Below are 14,981 nucleotides of genomic sequence, written 5' to 3'. Positions count from 1 at the left end.
CTCTATATCATAAAAAAAATTTAATTTTATTGCGATTAATACAATTTGATAAAATATGTATGTACAGTTATTCAATTTAGATCTTTAATATAAAAACTTACATTTGTAGTAAATCTGTATTATTTCCAAAGGTAAAGTAGAGTAAAAACTAACTACAGGCGTTTATCCGGTCTTAACCGAGTTACGGTATACCGACAAGTGCTGTAATGTTATTCAATTCATTCTTGGCATTCCGTTCATTGGGGTGTGCTTTAAACAATGTTTAACGTATGGAGGCGCCCTCTATTAATTGGTACCATTGGGGGGGTCTATTGACATAACATCAGAAATATTAATTAGATGCTCTTTAGGGTGTTTCCTAATTTCAATATCTTTTAAATTTCCTTTTGTATGGGTCCTTTTCAGAATGTAAAACTTTGATATTGTTTTTATTAATTTGACAATTATCATCTATTGTGTGGTTGTACCAAGAGGAAATGTTATGTTTTAGGTGAATAGCAGCTTCATGTTCTTTAATTCTGGTTTCTAATAATTGGCCTGTTTCGCCAATGTAAGTTTTCGGGTTATGGCAGTTGCATTCTAGTCTGTAAACTGTTCCAACATTTTTAAGGATGTTTGTTTTGTTGTATTGTTTATTAACACTATTATGGATAGAGTGGGATATCTTGTTGGTCAAATATGGTGCCAAATTGATGTTGTCTTTTTTAGGATCTTATTATAGTTTTCAAAAATGTTTTTTATATATGGGAAGGACTTTATTTTTTGTCTGATTTGTATTTCGTATTATACCTGTGTTCCAGTATTGTTTTTGCCATGCGTTTTAATTTCGATTTGGGATAGTCATTAAGTAAAAATTTAGTTTCTAACTCTCTTAATTTAATTTTCCAGTTAAACAACAAATGAACGTCCCATCGAATACTGGAGGAAATATAATTCATCCAACAAAACCTCTGAAACTCCATTCTTTTTTTATATTTTCCGGATGATATGAATAGTAGTTGATGGTTTTGTTAACATTACAGGGTTTTTTGTATGCTATAAGAAGAAGAAAATTTATTAAATGTATTCATTATTGTTGTGTCTAGGTAATTAATTTTATTATTGTTTTCTTTTTCTATAAAATTTTTTTTATGTTATAGAGAATGGTTATACACCTGTGTTAAAATATAGAAACATAATTTTAAAATGTACCATCGTATAATATGTAAGTTTTATATTATTGTATTCCACCTTGCATGTTATTTAATATTGTCGGAAAACTTACCATAATTTGTATTCTTTGACAGCACTGGAGGGGTTGGGAACATAAGCCAACCCGAAATGCATTTGAATAAAAAACTCTGTAAATAAACCGTAAATTTCCTAACCATTGCTGTATGATCGTCTACCAGAATCATTTTTTTTTTTTTTTTGGATTACTAGGACGTACATACAGGATTAGAATATACAGCAACCATACTTACTACGTGTTTTTTTTTCTGGTTTTTTTTCACTCCGTCCTGTGGACACTAAAGAGTGAAACCGATTATGAGTTCGATCAGGCCCACAATGGGGCGGCCGAGTGATGAGGGATGGGGCCTGATATATCCGGATGGATCACTCCCGAAAAATTCCTGGAGTTTTTTGATCCGCCTGGATTTTATCCCGGAACCCAGAGTGGTAGCTGGTAGCTTTAACAACTTGACTATCCGGCTGCCCTTTTATAAACGGGTGTGGTGTTGAGATAAAATCATATTTTGACGTTAAGTTTTAGACATAGTACAGCCATCGATGTTTGATGTTTATCATCTATGCAGAAATTTTTAGATATCGCGCAGCCTTAATTAGCGTACTGTGTTTATGGACCTAGAAGAGGATCATCTCATCAGGGACCCTATAAGATGAGAATAATAAAATAAAAGAATAAGACGACTGAAAATATTAAATTTATTAATGTATTGTAAATATTTTTCGGGTTTTCTTATATTTATTATTTTCGTTTATTTTCTATTTTGCTAAGCATTATGAATTAGTTGTAAATATATAAATATGTATATTATATTATATTTGACGTAGTATTATATACTTTGCATTAATAAATACGAATTTAAGAAATCTCGTATATGATAATAATAATAATAATAATATTTAATGTAAAACTTTATAAATTGAAAACGAGAGGGACGAAGTGAAGCGTAGTAGGAATTAAGATACGGAAAAACGAACAGTAATATATTAAATAAAAATGAACATGCTATTTTTAATTTATTTTAATATTTTTTTGATAATAAAAATGTAACAACATATTAGGTTATTTTTGTGTTTTTAAATTTTCGAAGAACGAAGTTTTATGTATAAGTTTATGTCGTATCGCCTTTTATTATTTATCATCTTGGGTGCAGACACCAACATGGAGGCCGCTTAATAGAAGAAGAGGAACCTAAAAATTAAGATTTTCTTTCTTGTTTGCCATTGTACAGTGGTCTGATTGTTTTAAACGAAAGTACATTAGTAAATGAAAATAATAATAATTAAAGTCACTGCCTATTACATTATTTATTTAAAGAAAAGGTGAGTCGTAAATATTATAATAATTCAACGTTTCAACGGAAATTACTGTTGAATGTGACTCATTGAAATTGCCTGTAATTACTTGTTTATTTAATATCATTTTATGACTTTGCACTTGATATGTCCGCATTTAAATTTATTTTAAAATAAAAGAAATTTCCGCGTGTAACGTTGATCAGAGTTTGAAATTGAACAATTTTCCCACATGAGTAAGTAAATAAAAATAAAAGACGGCGTGAAAACAATTATTAATGACATTTACATTATTATATTTAATAGTACAAAAATAAATAGTATAATTTCGTGTAAATGTGTGTGTTTATAGATTAATTCAAAAAAGCATGTGCATGGCTGAATACTATATACTGTATATACATACATACACAACACATTGTGTTTGATTTTTCAAAATGTTAATTAGTCTTTTATCAACAAAAACTTACAATGTCAAAACTTTTTAATGATTTTTTAAAATAAATTATCATTTTAATCTTATTAATACTTTACAACTGAAAAAAATTTATATTTTAAAATATTTTTAAAAATTTTTCTTATTTTAAAAATAAAACGTTTAGAACTTTTAAGTTATACTGTCCACTTGCCTTAAAAGGAACGCTGATAAAGTAAATTCTCAAAAATTTTGTCTTTGCCCTGGCAAAACACCATTGTCACAATGGCTGCATTCAGTAGACTCAAAAGTTGTAACTGAGCAAATCGGTACCTGTTATGTAGCGTCCTGGATCTGCTGAACAATGAATGATATTGCATTGGAACAAAAAACTGTATGAAGGACTACTTAAAGTTCTAAGAACTATTTACTTAAAGTTCGGGTAGTGATATGTAGCGTAAATGAAAGACGCTATCAAATGTGATGTCAAAACACCAAACATGTTCAGAAAGAGCACTACTGTAGAGGGTGTTCGGCATAAAAATACTCAACAACTCCAGAACTGTTGAGTCTGCTGAATGCAGCCAATGTTAAAAGGTTTTTTTTGCCTTATCGCATGAAAATTATTAGAATTTGTTAAACCAAACTATAAATTACATTTACAATCCCCAAGAAATAATCCTATTTCCAATAATGATTTTATTATTTACTTTGAAAGGTGTAAAAAGCTAAGTGGTAGTGTAATAAGTGCTTTATTTTGAGTAGAATAGATTTTTTTCTAGTAAGCAAAGATGGATTTAATCCCCAATTGAAGAGTAATTCAAACATCTGGTTTTAGTGGACCATTCTACTATACTCAGAAGATAGGTGGTTAAAGGTTAAAGATGTTAATCCCTTTTTAAAGGATCCTTTAAAGCAGGCATGTCAAAAATAGGGCCTGCAAGACAATTAGTTGCAGCTGCGACATAAATTCAATAATGCAATTTGTTTATTTTTTATTATCTTTATACCAAAGAAAATGTGATATTTTGTATTTAAGCAAATAATATTTAATAAACAAAATTGTTGAACTCAATTATTATTGTTTTTATTTTTATTTATTTTTATTACTTAGTGATATTTATTTTATTTTATTTATTTTTGTGTTTAATTTCTTGTTTACATTATGTTTTCTCTATTTCATCTTTTGAATTTCAAATTAAAGTCCATCTTGGCAAGATCATTTATTACATAATTCTCACTATTTTGCATATAAAATGCATGTTTTTGATATATTAGTAAATTACAGTTTATGCTTGTATTTTGATTCTTGCGATCTTTATTTCTGGATTAGTTTACAGACCTGCTTCAGGCCTGTAAATTTGCCAAAAATGTTTGTTCTATGATTAAAGTTATTGCTGGGAAAGTAAAAATGGTTTTTTTTTATTTTATTGTGAAATCTCGGGTTATTAAAAAGGAATTTTTTGAGTTGGCTACTTTTGGGGTACTTTTTAGAAAATTTTTGGCAACAAAAGCTAAAAACATCTAGCGTGCTATCATACTTGAGACAAAAAATTGGAACTTAAGCAGTTTGAGTTTGACACCCCTGCTTTAAAGGATGCAGTCCCATTCAAACACACGTTAATTTGCATATCGGAGGGGTGCATACAATGATGCCAGGTTGACTATTTTGTTACTTTTTTGGCCCCCAGAAAATATTTTCTATTTTTTGAAAACAATCTTCAACAGAAAAAGAATCTTGGATTTTTTTTAGCTTTGTTTTGTTTAACTACTCTGATATACTGCTCCACACTTAAATGGCAAATACCATCTTCTCATTTTGATTTGAAAATCATTTAGATCATTAATTTATTTAGTAAATAAGTTTAAAATATAATTTAGAAATTTTTATTACCTGTTAATCCCTTAATTCCATAAATTATACAACCTTAACCTTGACCCTGAAAATAGTTCATTTTATCAAAAATTTGTATTAACTACTGTTTCCTTACAAATTTATATTAATGCAAGTTGACCATATACAATTCATAAATTTGTGCAAAAACTTTCCTAAATAAGGCTTTACCAGTAGTATTATTTTATTTTTTTAAATACTTTAGGCTCTTCATATAGCCATTATTCTTCACCAGAAGGAAGCATCAAAAACATGCTTATTGATGTGTCCTACTGGTGAAGAGTGATGGCTGTATGAAGAGCTATTTACTTAAAGTTCTAAATGTTTTTATTCAAGATGACAGTGATAACTTACAAGGAGACAGCCAGACATCTGCATTTCTGATTCAAACAAAACTTGGTGAGCCTATAGCCCTAAACACAAATAGTTCCTTTTTCAAATAATAGGACTCACTTCTCAAGCATTTTTGAAAAATGGGCATGTGAGAATTGAGTATTTAGCTAGAAGTCTAGAAGTCTATAAGTCTAGAAGTTCTAACTTTGCTAGGAATGGCAGTAGCAGAGTGGATAAGATCTTAGATTCTGTTGCTACTCAGTATAGGTTCAATTCTTCATGATTATAATTTTTTTAATGTATAACATAGTTATTTTATTATCTTACTGTATCATTAGCATTGTTATTACATTTCTTATTCCTCATGTTTAAAGCTTATAAAACAAAATTAAAGATTGTGACCTCCAGCAAAAACAAAGTTTCTGTAGATTTAACTCTATGTCATTAAATAAAATTTTTATTTCTTCATATTTATTTTTAGATATGGTGGTATTGTTTTATTTGAAGTGTAACAAACATGAGTGCATGAAGGAGTTGTCAATAACATTAACAATTAAAAGAAAAATGCTACAACTAGCTATCCTATTTTCATATTAGACTTGTCGGGGATACTATAGATTACCACCTATGGAATTTCAGGTCTTTGGGTATATATCTGAACTCAGGAGACCGAGACGAGTTCAACGATACCCTACTTTTGGACCGGAGACGAAAAATAAAAAAGTTATCATACTTTTTTCCAGCGATTGCGCGATGTTAGGGAGTCACGTCACTCTCTCTGCTAAGTCGGCCTCGCTATCGCGATCGGGAGTCACATCGCTTGTCGTTAAAATTGCCTTTAGTAGACGTTTTCCCATTTTTTTTACTTTGTTCAAGAACTACCATGAATCAATAACTAGTGACATTTATCACATGGCGGCCTGCCGGCGGCTCCCCTCCGGGAGGTCAGTCGAGAGCACGAACAGTGGGAATGGCCGCCATGTTTGCTGCCATAAGTAACATTAACTGAAATGGCGATCACACGATGATCGGAAGTCGCGTCACTCTCTCCACTCTCATATCGCGGTTTAATCCTACTGGAGATGACCGTAGTCCGACGTCATGGTTTGCAGACTTTACCGCAAGATGGCAGTACTAGCAACTATGGTGCTGTCTTCATGATAGCATTAAAAAAGTATGGTAACTTAAAAAGTATAATAACTTTTTTTATTTTTCATCTCTGGTCCAAAAGTGGGGTACCATTGAACTCGTCTCGGTCCCCTGAGTTCAAATATATAAAAAAAGTCCTGAAATTCCATAGGTGGTAATCTATAGTACACCCGACTTGTCTTTTTCATCCATGTGCAGTAATGTCTGGAGCTTATTTGCCTGTGATATCATAGTATGTAACCACAAGCAAAAATGTCTGAAAATAAATATAAAAAAAAAAAAATTTTTATTTAACAATAATGCAATAATTGTCACATTAATAGGCTATAACTCACTGTGTTTTTGGCATTTTCAATAAAAATAAAGTAAATATTGATGAATGCAATAATTATATATATTTAAAATGATATTAGCCCTAGCATCATTGTGCAATGGCAGAAGATAATGCTATTGTGTTTAAACAAAGTGAAACTTCTGTTTCACTTTATTTAAATACAACAGTATTATTTTCTGCCATTTTGCTGTCAAAGTCAAAACTAAAGGTGACTATCATTTTCCTTTATATGCTTCAGTTTGAATTCTGTAGTAGAGAAATCTGTTTTATACTAATTTAAGTAACATTCATATAAAATTTAAAATGTTTTGAAGTAACTTTTGAGTTAGAAGATAGTAATATATAAATCTTCAAACAATGCTTTTTAATTAACACTTTCAGGTCTGATCTTTTAGGTGTCATGATTTTGTGGACTAACCTTTGTTGATCTTTCTTTAAATCTTGAAAATGAATAACTTTATGGTTTTTCTGACTAGTCTATATTAAAGATTTTTTCTTCATGTTTAATTTGATATTTAATTATTAAGTATTTATTGATACATATTTGATTGTTCATAATATAAATGTAATGTATACAATTGCAAAAACCAATTTTTTCAGCCTTTATTTATAATTGCACCATTTGAAAAATGTGCACTCAATTCTGATTGGGTAATTGTTTATATTCATTCTATTTATTGCTTTCTGTCCTTTGACAAAGATATATGAGGATATGTTCAACAAAATTTTAGTTTGTGTTTTATTTATATGCCATTTTGGTAAACATGCAAATTTGCATATTATAAAAATAGTGCATTAATCAGCAATAATTTGATGTTTGTACTTATTTCATTATTTGTATTTACATTTTAAAAGATCAAAACATTAAATTATTTAATAATAATAGTAATAACATCAATGTAAAAGTGGCAGGAAAACTTTTTGTTGTAAAAAAAACATTCAATAAAAGTTGCAAAATTGTGATATTGATTTCAAATTCTGATCTTAAAATTTTGTCAATAGATGAAGCTAGAAGTATACTACTTACAAAAGGACAATTGTAGGAAATACAAGCACACATTTAGACCAAAGGTTACGAGAAATTACAGGTATATTTCTGGGTCAAAGGTTTTTCTCATATCTTAACCATAAAGTGTTAAGCAATAATTGGAAGAATTAAACAGAATTTTGATAGCCTATTGGATGGATTGACAGTTATAATCTATCAGATCTATAAGTCAGTTTGGATATTTTGTGAATGAAAGTATATATATTTGATTTTCTACATTTGGGAATGATGTATATTTCAGCTGTGCGGTATAGTTCTTAGTTTCAGTACCTTTAGTGACATATTTGATTGATTTCCCTATTCATTTACTCATTACATTTTTCAATCCATAAACCATGAATGAATCATTCAAATCTAAGTTGTTTATTACTGATTTCTTTGCAGATAGTAGGAGAAATATCATATATATATTCCATTTCGTACTTGGATATATGTAACAATACACACAGACTATAATGGGTATAAAACAAAAAAAATGAACACCACACAAACATTTTTCAACTTCTTCCAAGTTCTTCTTTAAGTGCAACAGAAAGGTTACTCAATGGAATGTTATCAGTACTAACATCTATTTGTAAAAGTTTTTAAAACAACATAATTGAAATGACCTTTTGAAACTATAAATATAAATTTAATGCTATGTAAGTGTTATCATGGGCATAACAATCATTCAATTAACAACTATAATGTTGTGTCAAACAGGGTCTGCCAGGCCATCAATAACACTGTTTCCTCCTTAAAATTTACACAAGATTACCCAAAATTAGCATTAAACATTTCTATGGCCTCCAACTATTTGAGATGCTCTGTGATGTGAGCAGTAGTTTGGCCCGTATAAAGTCAGCAATTATTTCCGGTTCTGCTGTATATGTAGAGGGGGCTGTGGATGTTCTGGCATTTTGCACATCAGAGATATACTCTTGTATTCTCCTTCTCATAGAATATTTAGTGGACCCGATGTACAGAAGGTCCCTGTTGCGTTTGATGTCTCTGATAGGGACACTATGCCAGGAAGTCTGCTAGGGTTGGGAAGTCCTTTCCATTTTGAAGTATAGTGAAAATAGACAGGCACCTCTGAAAAGCGATAAGAATTGCATGTTTCCTGGGGATTTTTGCATATAATGAACTTAGGGAGGAGTTGAAGGCAACACACACTACTTCCACCTTTCCACCATGGTCTGTAATAGAAGTATCTACCTTGGGCATGGACTCTGGAAGCATCTGATGGAATTGATCCACTAAGCCAGGGGTGGCCAACTTTTGTGCACATAAGATCTACTTTTTATCATAAAAATGTGTCGCGATCGACTTGTTGTCATAGGCATAGTCTAAGTGGGGAGGGGGAAGTGTGAAATACATACTATGTTTATACACTGTTTTCAGTACGAAGTGCACTCACTGCTTATGAGTCGAGTCATAACTGCATGCATACAGTTGCGTTCGGTTACAAATATAATACATTAAGTCAAGACATCGCTAGCGATCGACCAAAATTGGCTTGGTGATCGACCGGTCGATCGCGATCGACTTGTTGGCCACCCCTGCACTAAGCAATGTACAACTGCTCAGTAACCATGAGCAATGGCTAATTTTTCTATTTGTGCTGATTCTTCAGCATCAAGTGTTTGGGAATAGAAGAGTAGATGAAAGCTCTCCTAACCAATGCTTTGTAGGCTGCAGTCTTGTAATTGTGAGGATCCCGTCGGGATCTATGAAGACATCGAACACGGCTTGTGAAATACTGAGGTGCAAATCTCTGACCAGTTTATAGTGATATTGACAGGGTGTGTACAAACCTGAAAAGTCAGGGAATCCACAAATACCACAGAATCCATCTGTTGCTCTCACTCTTTTTGATCCAAACACATATTTAAAATCGGGTTGGTACAGGGAGGTGTACGAAAACCAGAGTGACCAAACAAATGGCAAGATTTGTTGCACTTATATCTCACAAACCATAAATGATAATCTAATGATTTAAATTTGAATAGAAGGTTTAAGGCCATATTTAAAATGGTGGATAGTGGGGGATATGCAGCTGTGTGGGAAGGGGTAGTGGTTGCACGTGAACATCAAAAATGGTGATGTGATGTGTTTGGGCAGTGAAACTGGATCATGAAGAGATAGGACATTGAAATCTGTATTGATTTGTATGAATGACAGGATCTACAATATTATTTGGCAATAATAACTGATAAAATAGAATTTGTAAAGTTATAAGCTGATAAGTGTCTGAATTGAAGAAACTTTTTATAATGTTGAAGAAATTGCAAAGGAAATATGAACAGAAATGTAAGAAATGTATATCATTGGAAAGAAAAATTTAAAAGAAATCAGGAAAGCCCAAAATAACTAATACCAAATGATGCATATCGTATAGAAAGTGTAAGAAAAAACCTAGTGCATCAACTCCAATGCAAATATTTCGAATGCATCGCTTCTCAAACATATAGATATTGACTTGGAATGTGATAACCACCAAGACTATTCATTTACATCTTATCCTTTCCTAAAGACAGATTTATGCCTTAAACAAATTCGATTGTGCTCTGTACACAACCCTCCCAATTTTTTTGACTGTGCGATAGTTGGTTAAAGAGAAAAATGATTAACTGATGAGTTAGAAATGGATAGAAAATCAAAAGTTAGAAATGATTTTTTTAAAATAAAACTGTTCCAGTGTAGAACAGTGAAAAATAAATAAATATACGGTATATACTATATTTAGTTATTTCCACAGATAAGACGATAGTTGAATCATAAAAAAAGGCCCCCAAAATCCGAGGTCGTCTTATAGGACAGATACAAAAAAAATTAGATTAAAATTTAGTATAAATTAAAACCATTATAAAAAAATGAACAAACCGTAATTATTTACTAGTAGAGAGTAGGGTATGTGCACAAAATAGAATAGTCCATACGACATTTTTGTGAATAGTCAAGGTCATTATCCTAATGCTGAATCAGTGCGAATGTTTGCAACAATTGCAAGGCAGTGCTGCTAGATGCAAAAAAATAAAATTTGTTTATTCGAAAAATTACAAATAGGACATAATTCTGTTTACGCTATACAGTATTATCCAGATGATGATCGTTGATCTAAACTAAATTTATAGGCCGTTGATAGTTTGGAGGTCGTCTTATAGGACAGATATATGCTAAAACTATAAAACTTTGACGAAAATTTATACCTTGTCTTATCTGTGGAAATATACGGTAGTTCAATACCCAGTTTATTAGAATATTTACATAAAATTATCCAAAATTGTTTTAGTTATGAATTTATTGTAAGTAGGACAACTTTCTTCCTGATTTAGTGTTATGTTTTGAAGCAAATAGCTTGTTTTTCCACCTTGCAAAAAAGTGCGGCCTGTAAGTGATGTAAAAATGTACAATTCTTGTTCTTATAGCAATTCTGTGCCAGAAATTTTCAAATTCCACTTGCTAGAAATTTACCGATTCTAAACTCACATGGCTCTTCATAAAAACCTATGATTTTTGTCTTGTTTCTTTAAAAACAGATGACATAAAGTAGGGTTTATTATTTCTTGGTCCTCTGCCTGTCCCAGGATTTCAAGAAAAAATTATCTGTTTCCCGGGATCTTGGGAAATCCAGGGATATAATTAATTATTTTTAAAATATAAAATAAGTCTTGAATCAAATGATATAATTATTTTTCATTTTTTAAGTAATTTAATGTGTCCTACAACCTTCAAAATAATAATAATAATGCTGTGTAAAAAATGTATTAGACAATACCTTTTGAACTACGTAGAAATTTTCAGAAATAGAAAAAAAATTTATTGAAGTTTGTTGGAAACTGCTTACTGCAAAAAATTGAGTTGAAAATTTAAAGAAAAAAATGAACTTAGATTAAACTTCTAACTTAGAAGGTAATTTTCGTTTTTTAAATAAAACATAATACAAAATAATATTGTAAATTTTTATAATAAGATTTAAAAAAGCAAAGATGGTCAATACTCTGATCACTCAATCTGGTTTTTATTTTAGTAATGAAAAGTCCTGCTACCGAGAATGTCCTTTCCAATTCAACTGATGAGAGTAGAACTAAATGCATCTTTAATGCACTTAAGAGAAGACAGGTGTTATGTGTTTTTTCACCTATAGCCTTGAAGATTTCTAGTTTATTTTTGAGATGTGTTGCAGTACTTTTGCTCTCTAGTATTCTTGATTTGTCTACCTGGGCTGCTTTAATAGTGTCATCAAGCTTATAGCCTGATAATTCGGCAATTTGTTTGGCTTTAATAACCAGGTTTATGAAGAAAAATTTCATACAGTAGAGCAGGGGTGGCCAACAAGTCGATCGCGATCGACCGGTCGATCGCCAAGCCAATTTTGGTCGATCGCTCGCGATGTCGTGACTTAATGTATTATATTTTTTAACCGAACGCAACAGTGTGCATGCAGTTATGACTCGACTCATAAGCAGTGCACCTCGTACTGAAACACAGTGTATAAACATAGTATGTATTTCACACCTCCCCCTTCCCACTTAGAGTATGCCTATGACAACAAGTTGATCGCGACACATTTTTAAGATAAAAAGTAGATCTTACGTACACAAAAGTTGGCCACCCCTGCAGTAGAGCATCGATTATCCGACCCCCGATTAACCGACTTATCGGTTAACCGACCGCGTTATAGTCGGCAAATTCAAATGTCCGCTAGTGATGTGGCGCTACAATATTTGGTTATGTCTTGGCTACTTTAATATTATTTTTGTTAAATTTTTGCATGTTTTAGCTGGCAGCACTGGCTCGACCATGAAAGGGAGGCTAGTATTTAAACCAGGCCTAATACACTATACTAATAATGTATTTTTTCATACTTTTCAGTTATCCGACCAACCCCAGTCCCCAATTGAGTCGGATAATTGATGCTCTACTGTACTTGCACACTTTGTACTTGTTCGTATCCTTGCCCAATTTGCACAATCTGGAATAATGCAGTTATTGAAGCTACTGGGCATGGTTAAAAATTAAGGCAGCATATGCACAATTATTCCAGATATTACAGGTTCTGACAAGTAAAGAATTTTCAGAGTCCTGCCACAAATAGGCTACATATTGATTATTAAACAATCTGTGACATCCCTTACCAAGCAAAAATTTAAAAAACTAATAAGCAGGCTTAAAATTAATAAATACAAATGTATTCTGACAATTTGAGTTAATTATACTTTATTTGCAAAATTTCCTGAATATTAACACACAATAAGAAAAAAAGAACTTTTAAGAAATTTGTGGAATTTCCCGGGTTAAAAAACAGCCGGGATCTTAGAGAAACCCTAATACAAAGCCAAATCAACAATCTTATATTATAAAAAACTCAAAAAAGTAAAACTGAAATAACTAGAAACAGTACAAAAACACCTTAAAAAAATACATACATGCTAGCACGACTCTTGTCAATTTCACCTACCAGACAATCAAAATGTTGCCCTATCGGGAGCAGTTGTTTCTAGAACAAAAATGAAGGGTAAGACAATAGCAGCTTTCCAATCATATTATCTAGTAACCATGCTAGTAAATTTTCCCATCAAAAAGAACAAATTATATAATGATTAGTAAAGTGAAACTAACAATAAGTACAATATTTTATTGAAGAAAAATTTAAGATACATCAGAAAACACCTTTAAAAACATATTTTATAGATCTATCATTTTATCATCATTAAAACTAATTTTTATTTTCATGAAAATTATTATTGGCTGAACTTCAGGAACTTTTAAAGTTATCCTGATTAGTTTTGTTAATGGCACACAGTGATTGAAAATCATATCTAAGTGAGGAATATTCTTTTTCGTTTCAAATTAATGTATTATACTGGTATAATAGTAAAATGGTAACGGGTAAGGTTTTGAAGAATAATAACTGTAAATAAAACTCTCTAACCTTACATGGGCCTTGCATTTAATTTAAAAACTGTTACAAATGTTTTCAGTCCACACCTAGGATCTTGTTCAGGTAGATTTCTTTAAAAACTTGAACCTCTTTGGTGTGCTTGGAATGAGTAGAAGATTCTGACTTATTTGAATTCGAACATTTTCTTTTTAAAGTTTTTTCTTCAGGTAGATTTTTTTAATCAAGGTCAAAATCTTTCAATACAATTTGAAAGAATAAATAGAAATATTCAGTTTTTCAATTTTGAATTTGAACTCTGGATTTATTAGTTTTTATTTGATACTGTTTATTGAAAGTTCAGTGGTGCCTTGTACTTTGGATTTTATTTGTTCCAGGAGGCTGTTTGAACTCTGAATTGTTTGAAGTCTGAAGCAATTTTCCTCATTATAAATAATGGAAACTGAATTAATATATTCCCAGACCCTAAACAATACCCATTTAATAAACTCAAACTGCAAATACACTAAGTAAGAAACAGATCTCCTTGTGACTCCAGCTGTAGATTTAATATATCATAATGTTTTTAACCTAATACAATAGGCCTTCCTTAGTGAATTACCATCTAAACTAAAAAAACATAAGAATATCAAATTCAACAAATATAAAAATTATTTTCGTTGAATTCGATATTCTTATGTTTTTTTATTTTAAATGGTAATTCACTGAGGAAGGTTTATAGTATTAGATCAAAAACATTATGATTTATTAACTCTATTGTTTGAGTCACAAGGTGATCTGTTTATTACTGTTTTTTATTCTCTGGTTAGATCTTATTTATTTATGCTATTTAAGGTAAAAATAACACAATTAAATGTCCTAAATAATGAATTAAATTATGAAAACAATAAATATGTAAATACTGTATAATAAAATGAAAATTGCATTTAGGGTAGATGTACCAGTTTTGGCCAGTGTAGTACCAGTTCTGGCCAGAAAACAAATTTAACTTAAAAATATAATCACAAATGAAACAAACTTTTACTGTTAACTGTGTGAACAATTAACAATAAAAGTTTGTTTCATTGGACAGATTTGAATATGTGGTAATTATATTTTTTAGTTAAATTTGTTTTCTGGCCAGAACTGGTACACTGGCCAAAACTGGTACATCTACCCTATAGTAATCTATTTAAAGGAGTGATTTCCCCCTTTCTTAAGGTTATTTAATATGCCAGAGTCAATAGTGATCATTCTTAAGAACAAGGAAACAATAAAAGCAGCAAATTTGGCTAACGATGTGACACCATTGACCTCCAGGAGATTGCATGTTATTGAGAAGATGGAAAATTCCTCCTAGTATGGATAAATGAGAAGCATTGAGGCTCTTGGGGCTGATGATATCATCCCCAAGAGCCTCAA

General features: G+C 31.1%; 1 protein-coding gene across 3 annotated transcripts in view; it reads left to right on the top strand.

The window, feature by feature from the left end:
* Positions 1 to 2,360: 2,360 nt before the first annotated feature.
* The window catches only part of LOC136988191 (double-stranded RNA-binding protein Staufen homolog 2-like), a 110,643-nt gene continuing 98,022 nt past the window's right edge, over positions 2,361 to 14,981 (top strand). For 2 of the 3 annotated variants that reach the window (XM_067286025.1, XM_067286023.1), the window contains exon 1: positions 2,361 to 2,550. The gene's annotated coding sequence lies outside the window, so the exon portion shown is untranslated. Of the gene's footprint in view, positions 2,551 to 11,532; positions 11,591 to 14,981 lie in introns of those variants that run through there. The other variant, XM_067286024.1, reaches the window with a different exon arrangement.

The sequence above is a fragment of the Centruroides vittatus genome, unplaced genomic scaffold (genome assembly GCF_030686945.1).
Source record: "Centruroides vittatus isolate TY-2023 unplaced genomic scaffold, ASM3068694v2 scaffold_324, whole genome shotgun sequence".
Classification (NCBI taxonomy): domain Eukaryota; kingdom Metazoa; phylum Arthropoda; class Arachnida; order Scorpiones; family Buthidae; genus Centruroides; species Centruroides vittatus.
This window is presented reverse-complemented; position numbering and strand designations above follow the sequence as displayed.